This window comes from Bos indicus, chromosome 6 (genome assembly GCF_029378745.1).
Source record: "Bos indicus isolate NIAB-ARS_2022 breed Sahiwal x Tharparkar chromosome 6, NIAB-ARS_B.indTharparkar_mat_pri_1.0, whole genome shotgun sequence".
In the NCBI taxonomy this organism is placed as follows: Eukaryota; Metazoa; Chordata; class Mammalia; order Artiodactyla; family Bovidae; genus Bos; species Bos indicus.
In genome coordinates this window covers 20,044,696-20,058,839 of record NC_091765.1, presented here as the reverse complement: position 1 = coordinate 20,058,839, position 14,144 = coordinate 20,044,696, and the positions used below count along the sequence as shown (strand labels likewise).

General features: G+C 41.2%; 1 non-coding gene across 1 annotated transcript; it reads left to right on the top strand.

Annotated features, from left to right (window-relative positions):
* Window positions 1-5,704: 5,704 nt before the first annotated feature.
* Window positions 5,705-5,787, top strand: LOC139183727 (small Cajal body-specific RNA 18). The gene has a single exon (XR_011567348.1). It is a non-coding gene; the product is annotated as a small Cajal body-specific RNA 18 (non-coding RNA).
* The last annotated feature ends 8,357 nt before the right edge of the window (window positions 5,788-14,144 follow it).

The following is a 14,144-nucleotide window of genomic DNA, read 5'->3' as shown; positions in this document are numbered from 1 at the left end:
TTTTCCATGTCTGTGAGTCCATGCACATTCCATATACATTCATTTGTAGTATTTTTTTGATTCTACATATTAGTGATATCATACAGTATTTGTCTTCTTCTAACTTACTTCACTAAGCATAATATCAGAGTCTGTCTATGTTGCTGCAAATGGCAGAGTTTCATTCTTTTTAATGACTGAGCAATATTCCACTGTGTATATGTATCTACCACATCTTCTTTATCAGTTCATCTGTCGGTGGGCAATTAAGTGGTTTGCTTCTCTAGCTTGGCTATGGTAAACAGTGCTGCTGTGAACACTGGGGTACATGTATCTTTTTGAATTAGTGTTTTCATTTTTTTCGGCATACATACTCAGAAGTGGAATTGTGGGTCACATGGTAGTTTGATTTTTGGTTTTTTAAGGAAACTCCCTACTGTTTTTCCATGGTGGATATACCAATTTATATGCGCCCCCCCCCCCCCCCCACCAACAGGGTACAATAGTTCCTTTTCCTCCATATCCTCTTCAACATTTGTTATTTGTGGTTTTGGGGGTTTTTTCCTTAATAGCTCACTCTGAGTGGTACGAGGTGGTACCTCATTGTAGTTTTAATGTTCATTTCTCTAATAATTATTGGTGTTGAGCATCTTTTCATGTACCTGTTAGCTATCTGTAAGTCTTCTTTGGAAAAAATATCTACTTAGGTCTTCTGCCTATTTTTTGATTGAGTTTTATATATATATATATATATATATATATATATATATATATATATATTGAGTTGCATGAGCTATTTATATATTTTGGATTGAAAGATATAGTTTTTACCTTAAATACAAGCCATTTTACAACTTGGCCTTACGGACTATAAGAGGTCAACGGAAAGACAACTTGAAGCCAGACTCTTTACAGTACTCACCTACCTGAGACTCCTGGTCAGGACACTAGTTCAGAGATAACTAAGGAGACCACCCTCCTTTGCTCTCTTTTCTCCCACAGATTTGCATCCAATTATGTCAAATACTTGAAGAAAATGTTTTGCTTTTACTTAAAGTATCTATGGTAGCGCTAGTGGTAAAGAACCCACCTACCAATGCAGGAGACCTAGGAGACATGAGTTCAAGCACTGGGTTGGACAGGAATGGCAGCCCACTCCAGTATTCTCGCCTGGAGATCTCATGGACAGAGGAGCCTAGCGGGCTACAGTCCATGGGGTCTCAAAGAGTAGACATGACTGAAGTGACTTACACACACACAAATTATCTATAATGGCTTTCTCTTCCAATAAGATTTTCTCAGACAACTCTCATATTCTCTGTGCAGCATAAATTAGGCAAATAGTAGAGAAGTTATTTTTTCTTGCAAAAAGCGTATCAGTTAAGTTCAGTTGTTCAGTCATGTCCGACTCTTTGCGACCCCATGGACTGCAGCACACCAGGCTTCCCTCTCCATCACCAATTCCTGGAGCTAACTCTAACTCATGTCCATAGAGTCGGTGATGCCATCCAACCATCTCATCCTCTGTCGTCCCTTTCTCCTCCTGCCTTCAATCTTTCCCAGCATCAGGGTCTTTTCCAATGAGTCAGTTCTTTGTATCAGGTAGCCAAAGTATTGAAGTTTCAGCTTCAGCATCAGCATGAACAGTATGAAAAGGCAAAAAAAGCCTGTCAATAATGCAAAATTCATTTGCTAACACAATATTTTATGCAAATACACCAAAAAATGTTTAATATCTAACTTCTTACTTCTGCCTGCATATTAACATGATTAGAAAATATTTGTGGCTAGATAGTCATCAGAAAGTAAACATTCAGTCACCTAGCAGTTATTCACAAAATTATTTCACTATGTTTAAATGGAATTTATTGCTGACCACAGTAATTCTTATCTCTCTTAAAAGGAGCTATGCAGCTAATATCCTCAAGAATATTCAACAGTCCAAAATAAAGGTGCTGGCATAATTTTTTAAAGTACTAGTAAAATAAAATTTAGTGTTTGCTAGAAAATGATCCACATTCTCTTTTAAAAGTGTGTGTGTGCGTGCTAAGCCGCTTCAATCATGTTTGACTCTTTGCAACCCTATGGACTGTGACCCACCAGACTCTCCTGTCCACGGGATTCTCCAGGCAAGAATACTGAAGTGGGTTGCCATTTCCTTCTTCAGGATATCTTCCCGACCCAAGGATCAAACCTGTGTCTCCTGCATTGAGGCAGATTCTTTACTATCTGAGCCACCAGGAAAGCCAACTATGTGCTAGTTGTATGCAAAGCACTATGCATAGAGTACTTCATTTATCTAAAAATGTAAGATACTAAGCAAGTATCATGTGTGGATATTTTTGTGTATACACATACAAACATGTATGTGACCATGTATATGGCATACTCATATAATGATACATGACATAGTACTTATATTTACTTAACTACATAATATACAAAATTTCTGGGCAGATAGTAAAACCCAGTTGATCATTTTTATTGTGGTCATCACCAGTGGCCTGCCAAATAACCATTGCCTTTCTGTTTTGCCAACAGAACACTGGTTATGTTGAGGCAGCCATGTGCCAACCCAGGGGAGGAGTTACAATGGACCTAAATCAGTCATGGGTCTCATTCTCTTCTGCCCATAGTGGGTCTAGGGCTAGGAGCCAGTTCTTGTTTGGGAATGAGAGATGAGAGGAAGTCTGCTTACGGCTTCTGGAAGGATGTCCCTCCTCATAAAATGAAGGCGTGCATGAGAAGAAAGCTCTTTTTGCTTCTACCCCATTGCTTCCTGCATGGCAATCTTTCAGTTGAGAATGCACTGCCTAGGGCTGTATTAGCCTCCTTGTGGCAATAGGATGCGACATTTCTGGTACACTGTGACGCAAGCGTGGCTTCTTGATTATGTCGCAAACTACAGAGACAAACCCAATACCACCTACCCCTGAATTTCATGTAAATCAGCAACAGCCACCATTGTTAGGGGTTCCTGTTGCTTTCTGAGAAGGCATTCATGACTGATACAGTTAGTTTCGGGGAGTAGGACTAAGGGGGCAGGAAAGGAGAACAGTGTCTTATTTTAATTGCGTATTGTATTGTGCTGCTTTAATTACTTATTTTACCATGTATGGACAATACTTTCAAAACTACAGTGCAACTCATCTAATCTTTTTAAAATTGCATTCTGAATATCTGCTGTATTAATTTGGAGAAAACTGAGAGCCATAATGTTTTAAATAGTACCCTAACTCATTAGCTCACAATTTATATCTAGGCGTTGTTTCACCAATATACATATAAGCCATCCCTTGGAGTATTTGAGCAGTTAGCTAATTTTGAATTTTAACATCAAATTCTCCTTCTCTCCAAAGTATCTGTGAGTGTCTCCCAAACAATATAAGTATAAATATGAGTCTTCCTAGCATGACTTTGGAGGGGAGTCGTTTAGTGTGTCTACTGGGATTTACTTCCTGCCCACAGTTTTTTCCTAACAGAGTGAGAATGAAGAATTGTTCCCAGTAGCTTGGGCTAAGTCAGGAGATATTTATACCAGGTAGATATATCTGGTCTAGACATACCAGATAGACCAGGATGAGGAAAAAGGGCTGAAGGCAACATGAGCTTAAGGGCTCAGTGGAGTTTCTGCAAGAAAAGACCTTTATCTTTGTATAATCTAATTGACCTTAATATCAAATTTAACAACTGTCAGCCTATGAGAAGGGTTATAACCTTTGGCATGTGCTTGTGCAGGATTCCTGGGGACAAGGCTTGCCAGGGAATCCATAGTTTTCTTCCCATTTCTCCTCAGAGCTCTCACATCTTAGGCTTCTTCTCTCCCTTAAGTGAAGGTGTAGGAATTGAACAGAAGTTGGTTTTGCCACCTGGAGAAAATGACAAACTACTGCATCATGAAAGCTGACTTCCCTGTCCTTATCTGCAATCTTTAATTAGATGGATTCAGGGGGAAGAATCAGGATCAAGACAATTAGATCCAGGCCTGTCTTAACATTGCCACTACTGTGATCCTACCCAAAGAACAGTCCTCAAATTCAGGATCACATTCACTTCATTATTTATAATACCATGCTCTATGCCTGGTCCATCATTAAGACTTGTTGAGGTTTTCTTAGTTAAAGTTCTTGAAAACCTCACTTCTTTTTCAACTCTCTGTACTCTTTTGTAACTACAGTATCTGCCTTTTCAGATCTTCATTCTCCAACTTATTTACATATAGCTGTCATAATAATTATTATTTGTCATCACATTATTCCTTACCTAAGATTTACTGAGAGATAGAAGCAAACATTTGAACAGACGGAGATATTCAAAAAGCAATCATTTAATAACAAATGATGGAATCCACATTTTTCCATGAGATATTCCTTTTCCCATTTTTTTTTTTGGTCCCACTTGTGCATATAAGGGCTTCCCTGGTAGCTCAGCTGGTAAAGAATCCATCTGCAATGCCGGAGACACCCATTCAATTCCTGGGTCAGGAAGAATCACTGGAGAAGGGATAGGCTACCCACTCCTTTCAATTCCTGGGTCAGGAAGAATCGCTGGAGAAGGGATAGGCTACCCACTCCAGTATTCTTGGGCTTCCCTGGTGGCTCAGATGGTAAAGAATCTGCCTGCAATGTGGGAGACCTGGGTTTGATCCCTGCGTTGGGAAGATCCCTTGGAGGGAACAGCTACCCACTCCAGTAACCATGGACAGAAGAGCCTGGCAGGCTACAGTCCATGGGGTGGGAAAGAGTTGACACAACCCAGTGACCTTCGCTTTCACTTTTGCGCATATAAACTTGTAGGGATATAGATGAAATAACCATAAATCTATTATTTATTTATACTAATTTAGCTATCCTCACTACTTAAAATCACAAATATAAAATTTTAGATTATTACCTTAAAATATTTCTTTTTCTCATCACTGAAGGAAAATAATTAAAGTGTTTCCATTGCAGCTTCTACATCATGTCTTTGTCACAGTTACAGCTACTTTTTATCATCCAACAAAAGCAGACATGCATGGCTCTTTCTCTTAAAAGGAAGCCTGTAGCAGAACCTAAAGGAGGTTCTGAGGGGAGATTAGGAGGAAAAACCTGAGTCTACAGCTCAGACTGCTTCACAGGTGGTGCTTGGATAAGGCATTTCCTGGCAGCAGCCTCCTGGGTCTGATACACCACTTCAGTGGTCACTTAGATGCTACATTTTGGTTGAGAGGCCAAAGGAATGGCCTGATTTTAACTAGTCCCATCCATGACTCTTTACCTCAATTTATAGAAGATGCTGTGACATCTTCTGAGTTCTCAGTCTTTACCCAGTCAAGTAGAGTATAAATGGCATTGAGACGTTTCCCTAGTAAGATCTCCAGAATCCCCCAATAAAAAACAATGTTCCTTTTACAAACTGTAATAACCATTAATCTTGGAACACTGAGAATAGAATAGCCTAGGATGTGCAAACCAGAGGCAGAGGTCTAGGACATCAGGTCCAAAGGAGCCTGGGCCTGCTGGGTGGGGGTAAGGAGACTGGGATGTGAGAGGTGCCGCTGGGTCCCCAATGCAGCTCCCAGATGAACCTTCAGTATTTGCCATATTGCCAGGTAGCTTCTGAGGCTTATGAAAATGTGTCTGGAGAAGTGGGGCCAGAGGACCAGGGTGGGGGGTTAGGAACAGCAGGTTAAGCTAGAGATGAAGGAGGGTAGGAGGCCTCTGCTCCTGTAACTGTGAGTCCTGGGTTGGCAATGATGTGATCACTGTGCAGTCTGAGTCCTGGGAACCAGGTGTCGGGGTATGTTCTGAGAGTGAATTGAGAGTGGGGGGAAAAAAAGAAATAGCCTTTATGGTGCTCCTTTCATGTAATTACAGTACAACGTCTGTGGGTCTACCTCTGGCTATAATAATTCAAACCTAATGAGAGTTTACTGCACAGGGCTCTGTTGTCATGATACTATCAGCTATTTTCTCCTCTTTTGCAAGAGAGAGTGCATTGTCACAAGGCTACAGTGTGTGCAATTTTGTAATGATGGACTGAAATAATCACCTTCCTATGGCCCCAGCCTGCTTCTACATACACATAACACTTAACATGGAGCTTTTACACTGAAGTGGGCTGTAACTAACTCAAACATACATGTTCTCTGACCTGGGAATACCTGCAGATCTACAATTGTGGAATCATGAGGCCAGAGGTGCTACAGAGCATGGATTTCAGAATCAGATATACTTGAATTAGCAAGCAGACTCTGTCACTTACTAGCTATGTGACCCTGAGTGAGAGCTACTTAACCTCTCAAAGTCTCAAGTTCTTCATCTGAGAACCAGGAATAGTACTGACTAACCAGTGTTGTTGTTTTTTTTCTAGAAAAGAAACTGAAAAATTCTACTTAGTTGTCCAACTTCACTTCCCTCTCTGCAAATAAAGGCCAAGGAATAAATAGTGTATGCCAAGTGCCAATGGCCAATCAATTACAGACATATTTTCTTTCCCCTCTGGAAAAATGCTGTTTGTCTTTCATTTAAAACTGAAGTTGGATTTAAAATAAGATAGCCTCAAGTGTTAGAATACTATGAAACTTTTTTTTTTTTTAATTTTGGCTGAAAATGACAACCACTCAATACACAAAAGTTTAATGTAAAAGGATTCAAACAAAATAACACTACAGTGACAAAGTGACACGGAAACTGGATAGCAAAAAAAAAAATCATACATGCTTCAAACAGAATGTAAAATCAAAGTAATGGACAAAAATGGATTTTATTTTAATTATACCTGAGAAACTAAAATTAAAAAGCCAAGTTTCAAAATCTTCTAAAGAATATTGACAACTGTATAATCAAATGATTTTTTTGCTTGAATAGGATTTACCACTATTTTTTTAAACAATGAATATAAACATTTTCATATTTACTATTGCATGTTAAATTAATATTTAAATGTTTAGTTGAAAATAGACTATTAAATTCAGTATTCAAAAATGAGAATATTTCAGTATTAAACTATTCCACTACCAGAGATAAATTCTAATCCTGAAACAATGGCCCTGGGAATTTGAAGTCAAGCCAGTTGGTTACATTCCATGAAGTCCCCTCTGTCTGGCCCCCAAATCTGGGTGGGGCTAGTATTTGGCTCTGGCTTTGATCCTATTGGGGATGATGGTGGCAACAGAAGCTGTCTCTCTAGGAACTTCTTGATCCAGGCCCTGCTCTGGTTTAAAAGTGAACTCCAATGGGGTTAGGTGAAGGTATCAGAGAGAAAATGAAAAATGTTACTCTCTGATGACGCTTCTGAAATGTTTATATTGTTTCACTCAAGTTATAGCACAATAAAGCATTTTGCTTTCAAATCATGTATTGATCAATATTTATTGCATATACCTGGATAATGGATATTGTATGCCTAATGTATCACATTATGTTGATCTTAGGTACTCAACTCCATTGGTATTTGTCCTAAAAATCTTCAGTTAATGATCAAATGTGTCACTAAAAGTTTTTATTTCGGTTTTGGAATTTCGCTTCATTCAGTTCAGTTCAGTTGCTCAGTCATGTCTGACTCCTTGTGACCCCATGGACTGCGCACGCCGGGCTTTCCTGTCCCTTACCGACTCCCAAAGCTTACTCAAACTCATGTCCATCGAGTCCGTGATACCATCCAACCATCTCATTCGTTTCATTGATGGAGAGTAATTCATGAGCTTAAATCTCATTTGGTGGGGAATAATTTACATATATTTATATACTATTTTTTCCATTTTAATTGCTTTTTTCCCCCCCAAAGCTTGTCCCAGTATTTGAACTTGTCCTTGGTAATTGTTTAAGATACTGAGAGGGTTCCAGGACACGGAAACCCTAGGTCCAGATTATAATGACTAGGGACACATTTTGAGATTTCCTCCCGGTTCTCTTGAAGAACCCCTCTATCCCTTGGCCGACTAGAGCTCTGAGCCTATCTTCCCTATGTTTATACCAAATAAACCCAACCCTTCTTAATTAGGTGATCCATGAACCAGACCAGTCAGATTATTTTTCTCTTGAGAATTTGAACTGAGAGACACAGGCTGGGAGGTCATGTGCTGGTGGTGATGAGGGCTTCGGGGTCCTGTGGAATGAGACACTGTGACAGCTATTAACAGCCGTGTGTGTGTGGCGCTCACACAGAGAGCTGGTCTGCAGGGAGGGGATGGACAAGGCAGGGGAAACAGAAAAATGCGCACGAGAACGTGCAGCCCCAGAACAGCTGCATAGCCCCAAAGCCTCTTCAGTTTCCAAGTCTAATTCCCGACGGGGCTCGACTGTCCTTCCTGTCTTGAATTCTGTGAGGAGCTTCTGTATAATAAATCTTCTTAACGTGAAGTAGCCAGAGTGAGGTTGTGTTCCTTGCAACCAAATGAGCCCCAAGACCTCGAGTGAAGCCTTCCTATTTTAGAAATTCCACGTCTGACTCCATTGACAGCAAGGGAGTATTTGATAATGACATCCTCTCTGAAATACTTCCACCCAAGACTTGTGGATTCACTCTTCTGAGACTAGCGACATTTAAAACTCAATGTTAATTACAGTATTGGATTAGATATATATGGCCTTGGAGGAAATCATACCATCATAATTTGTAATTTAATTCCTTTATAGAGAGTGCGTTGTAAAATTTATGCCTCACTTTACATTTGCCCTACTCTTTTCAATGTGAACATGTTTCATTTTCCTTGAAGGAGAAGAACAGCAGCTATTGACTGGCTTTGTCTCCTCCTGGCATCTGTTAACATTTACCATCTTCCCTGAGCAGTAGGCCTGTTCTTGTCATGGTGATTTTCTCCTTCTAAAGTTTGCTAAACAAGAGCTGGGGGTCTTAGCATTCTTGTCCAGCTTCAACTTGTTTGGGATCCAGCAAAGGACTATTTCTGGTATGAAGTCAGTTCATTTATCTTTTACCTAAGGGATGTGTCAGAGAAGGCGATGGCACCCACTCCAGTCCTCTTGCCTGGAAAATCCCATGGATGGAGGAGCCTGGTGGGCTGCAGTCCATGGGGTCGCGAAGAGTCGGACACAACTGAGCGACTTCACTTTCCCTTTTCACTTTCATGCATTGGAGAAGGACATGGCAACCCACTCCAGTGTTCTTGCCTGGAGAATCCCAGGGACAGCGGAGCCTGGTGGGCTGCCGTCTATGGGGTCGCATTGAGTCGGACACGACTGAAGCAACTTAGCAAGGGATGTGTGCACTCAGTCGCTCAGTTATGTCCAACTCTTTGTGACCCCATGGACTGTACTCTGTCAGGGTCCTCTATCCATAGGATTTCCAGGCAAGAATACTGAAATGGGTTGCCATTTCCTACCCCAGGGGATCTTCCCAACCCAGGGATCGAACCCATGTCTCTTGCATTTCCTGCATTAACAGGCAGGTTCTTTACTATTGTGCCACCTGGGAAGCCCCAACCTAAGGGATAGGTAAAAGTAAAATGAACTTGGAGAGATACACAAATAAGAGAATGAAATATATGTGATAAAAATAATTGTGGTAAAGACATGAGTTAAACATTCACCTTGTGGGGAAAATACACATGACCGCATAGGCTCTGAAGAAGGCCCCAAAGCCTAATGGATTAGCTTGAAGTTTCCTGTGAGATCATTTGCCTTTTCTTGATGTCTCTACAAATAAGGTCATTCATAGCCAAATTGTGTGCTGTTTTAACAGCCACAATTACGATGCTTCCAACCTTGTCCTGGTGGACACAGTTCACTCTCTTTCCCTTTACTTCTGTTAATGAATAACAGTAAGGCTTTCCAGGTGACCCAGTGGCAAAGAATTCACCTGCCAAGCAGGAGACGCAAGAGACTCAGTTTTGATCCCTGGGTCAGGAAGATCCCCTGGAGGAGGAAATGCCAACTCACTCCAGTATTCTTGCTTGGGAAATCCCAAACAGAAGAATTTGGTGGGCTACAGTCTGTGGGGTCACAAAGAGTCAGACATGACTGAGCTGCTGCTGCTGCTGCTAAGTCGCTTCAGTCGTGTCCAACTTTGTGCGACCCCATAGACAGCAGCCCACCAGGCTCCGCCGTCCCTGGGATTCTCCAGGCAAGAATACTGGAGTGGGTTGCCATTTCCTTCTCCACATGACTGAGCACGCATGCACAAAGAGCAGAGAAACATGATGGTCAGAAACAGGCTCTGAAGCCAAACTGCCCAATTGTTTTGTTGTTTTTTTAATTCTTTCCTTATTCACTTATTTATTTTGGTTGTGCTGGATCTTCGTTGCTTTGCATGGACTTCCTCTAGGTGCAGTGAGTGGGTCTACTCTTCACTGTGGTGCACAGGCTTCTTATCACAGTGGCTTCTCCTGTTGCAGAACACAGACTCTAGGCACATGGGCTTCTGTAGTTGCAGCACTCGGGCTCAGTAGTGGTGGCACACAGACTTGGCTGCTCCATGGCATGTGTGATCTTCGTGGACCAGGAATCGAACTGGTGGCACCTGCTTTGGCAGGCAGATTCTTAACTTCTGTACCACCAGGGAAGTCCCAAACTGCCTAGTTTTGGATTCCAGCTTCACCACTGAACAGCTGTGGACCTTGCAAGTTACTTAACCTCTTTGTGCCTCAGTGTTTTAATATGTAAAATGGGAGAATACCACTACCTACTTCACAAAAAGGATGTGAGAAGTAAATGAGTGCTGGTATATTGTATGTGCTCAAGAAAGTCAGTCATCATTGGGAGGGTTGTTAGTATTATTTGAGCAAGTCGAGGATAGGTGGTATGAGAGAGAATGAAAAGTTGGGTTGTAATGTCCCATCAGAAGTTTACACTTTCCACTGGATAACATAGGTGAGGGGAGCAAGAGTCATGAAGTCAGGCTTTACTTCTTACTAGCCCTCTGACCTGAGCCACATGACAACTTTTCCAAGCCCTGGTTTGCTTGCCTAAAATTGGGCATCATAATGGGGTCTACCTCATCATGCCACTGCTGCTGCTGCTGCTAAGTCGCTTCAGTCGTGTCAGACTCTGTGCGACCCCATAGATGGCAGCCTATGAGGCTGCCCTGTCCCTAGGATTCTCCAGGCAAAAACACCAGAGTAGTTTGCCATTTCCTTCTCCAATGCATGAAAGTGAAAAGTGAAAGTGAAGATGCTCAGTTGTGTCCAACTCTTAGCGACCCCATGGACTACAGCCTACCAGGCTCCTCCATCCATGGGATTTTCCAGGCAAGAGTACTGGAGTGGGGTGCCATTGCCTTCTTCGTACCTCATCATATGGAGAAGGAAATGTTAACCTACTCCAGTATTCTTGCCTGGAAAAGCCCATGGTCAGAGGAGCCTGACAGGCTACAGTCCTTGGGGTCACAAAGAGTTGACTATGACTTAGCAACTGAGCATGCACTCACCCACTCCATCACAAGCGCTCAAACCTACTTATATATACAGTGCAGAGCAGAATTTAAGTCCAAGTGAATATCCACTGTCATAAGAAAATGCTGTAAAGATTCTGAAACAGGAATGCTGCTTCGGTGTCCCCTAAGTATACCTGACAATGAATGGACAGATCACAGAGTAAAGCAAAGCCAAGTTCAATGCCCATGTTCTGTACAGACCCCCACACAAAACTCTCCTCTTCACCCCACCCTAGGAAAGGAAGTAAGAATAGCCAGTAAAGTTTGTGTATCTTTAACTGCTTTAAGATTTTTATCTCTGATCTTACCAGTATCATCTAGATATGGTTTTCTTTATAACATCCTACTTGGGGTTCGTGATGCTTTTTAAATCTGGCTTGATATTTTTCAGAAATTTTGGAAAATTCTCAGTCATTATCTCTGCATACCTTTATTCTGTCCCATTCTCTCTGTCCTGCCATCTCTCTCTCTCATTCTGGGTTTACAGTTCATATATTTTAGACTTTTTCACCTGTTCCCTGATGTCACTCATACTCTTGTGTGTATTTTCCATCCTTTTGTCTCTCCATGATTCAACCTCGATGCTTTCTTCTCACTTACCCGATTCTTGTTCAACTGTATCTAATCGTTATTTAAACCTATTCACTGTAATCTTAATATCAATTATTGTATTTTGAATTCTAGAATTGTCTTTTTTAACTTTTATCTTCATTTCCTATTCTCTCCCAGTTTTATCATTCTGGCCTTCTAATTTCTTAAACGCGTTAACCCTAATTTTCAAAAATTCTTACTGAATAACTCTGAAGTCCATATTCCCTATAAGCCCATTTCCATCGTTTTCTCTTTTCCTTTGAGTCTCATCTTTTTATGTGCTTGATACTTTTTAACTGATTGCTAGATTTTGCAATAAAACATTCAGAGATAATCTGTGGTCATAGGTGATGTTATCTCCCTCCAGAAAGGGTTCAGTTTGCCTCTGGCAAGCAGCTGTGCTAGAGTACTAGCAGACACAGATCACCTAGGCAATCAGGCTCTGGTCTTTGTGAGGCTAGTCTCTAGTCTCTACCCATCCAGCATACTCTTGTTCTTGGAATATACCCCTTTGAGATTCCAAAACAGCCCCTGGAGGGGAGGGGGTTGCTGGTTTACCAAGTCCCATCCTCCTTGGCAAGCTCTGACTGCTAATATTTCTTCCCATGACCCACACATCTGCAGAAAGCTCTACTCAGGGTCCAGTCTCTCAGGTCCCACTTTTAGAATTGGCATTTGCCTGAAGAAGAAAAGGGGCTTCCTGGGTGGCACAGTGGTAAAGGCTCCGCCTGCCAATGCAGGAGACACTAGAGACGTGGGTTCAATCCCTGGATTGGGAAGATCCCCTGGAGTCGGAAATGGTAACCCTCTTCCGTATTCTTGCCTGGGGAATCCCATGGACAGAGGAGCCTGTCAGGCTACAATCCATGGGGTCACAAAGAGTTGGATATGACTGAGCGCGCGTGCACACACACACACACACACACACACACTCACTCACACACACACACACACACACACTGAAAAGAAAAGCAATGAATTTCACACTCATTTGTTTGGGCCTCCCTCTGTCCCCATATCCAGACCCTACTAACCCAGTTCCTTACCACCTAGGTGACATTTCTAATTCTCAAAGAGAGGGTTGGTTCAAAACATCCTTGTCCACCACTGTTAGAACTGGAACTCTTGTCTTTGATTTTGTTGCATATCTGATGTTCTTACCTTTCATATTTCAAGCAGCATGACTATTTCCAAAAAATTAATAATAAATGTGATAATGTTCCAAACAACTTGTCAAACTTTTAGTGGAGAAAATAAATGTTAAAGACACAGGTAGGTCAGTGGGAAAGGAGAGAAACATCCCTAAGGAGCCCCACACCTTTCCCACAGATGGTAAGGCCAACATATTCCTTCATTCCTTCATAAATCCCATTATCAGTAACTTGAGGAATCTTTAGTTGTATGACCCCTTTAGTTTCCAGGATGTTACTAAAGTCCTTGGGAGCCTTTACTCCTTATCTGTAATTTTTTTTTTATTTTTACATTTAAAAGAATTTATTTGATGTATAGATGGTTTACAATGTTGTATTAATTTTTGCTGTATAGCAAAGTGATTCAGTTTTATATATATACATTCTTTTTTAAATATGCTTTTCTGTTATGGTTTATAGGATATTGAATACAGTTCTCTGTCCTATACAGTAGGACCTTGTTGTTATCCATTCTATATATAATAGCATATGTCTAACCTATTAGATTTTAATCTCCTTTCTCCTAGCTCATCCTGGGGTTACTTTTGATGAGTAAAAATGATGGACTCACTACCATACAAAAGGCAACAGCATGGTGACCATAATCTTTTTTATAGGTTTTGTAGGGGTTTGTTTTGTTTGTTTTTAGAAAACAAAACCAAATTAAATGACTCCGAGGGATGAGGCCCGCCTGAAAGGCTGGATAGGACATAGCTATGACACAGTACGACACACACAAGAGTTAGGCAGTAGATACCTGTTCAAAATAAAATCTCTCTCTGAGACTATAAAGAAACGAGCTGCTTGCGCCAAGGGTTGACACGAGCCGAGAAAACATCTCCCGCCTGATGGGGAGCATTTGGTGCTGCTCTTAGAAACCAAACCTGGGTATCAAACCCAGTCAGTGTTTTCGTTGCCTTCTTTTGAGTTGGTATGTTCCACTTTCATCTTTAATTCATTAAAATAATAAACTCTTTATGTCTCTAGTCCAGGTGAATCCCTCCTTATCTG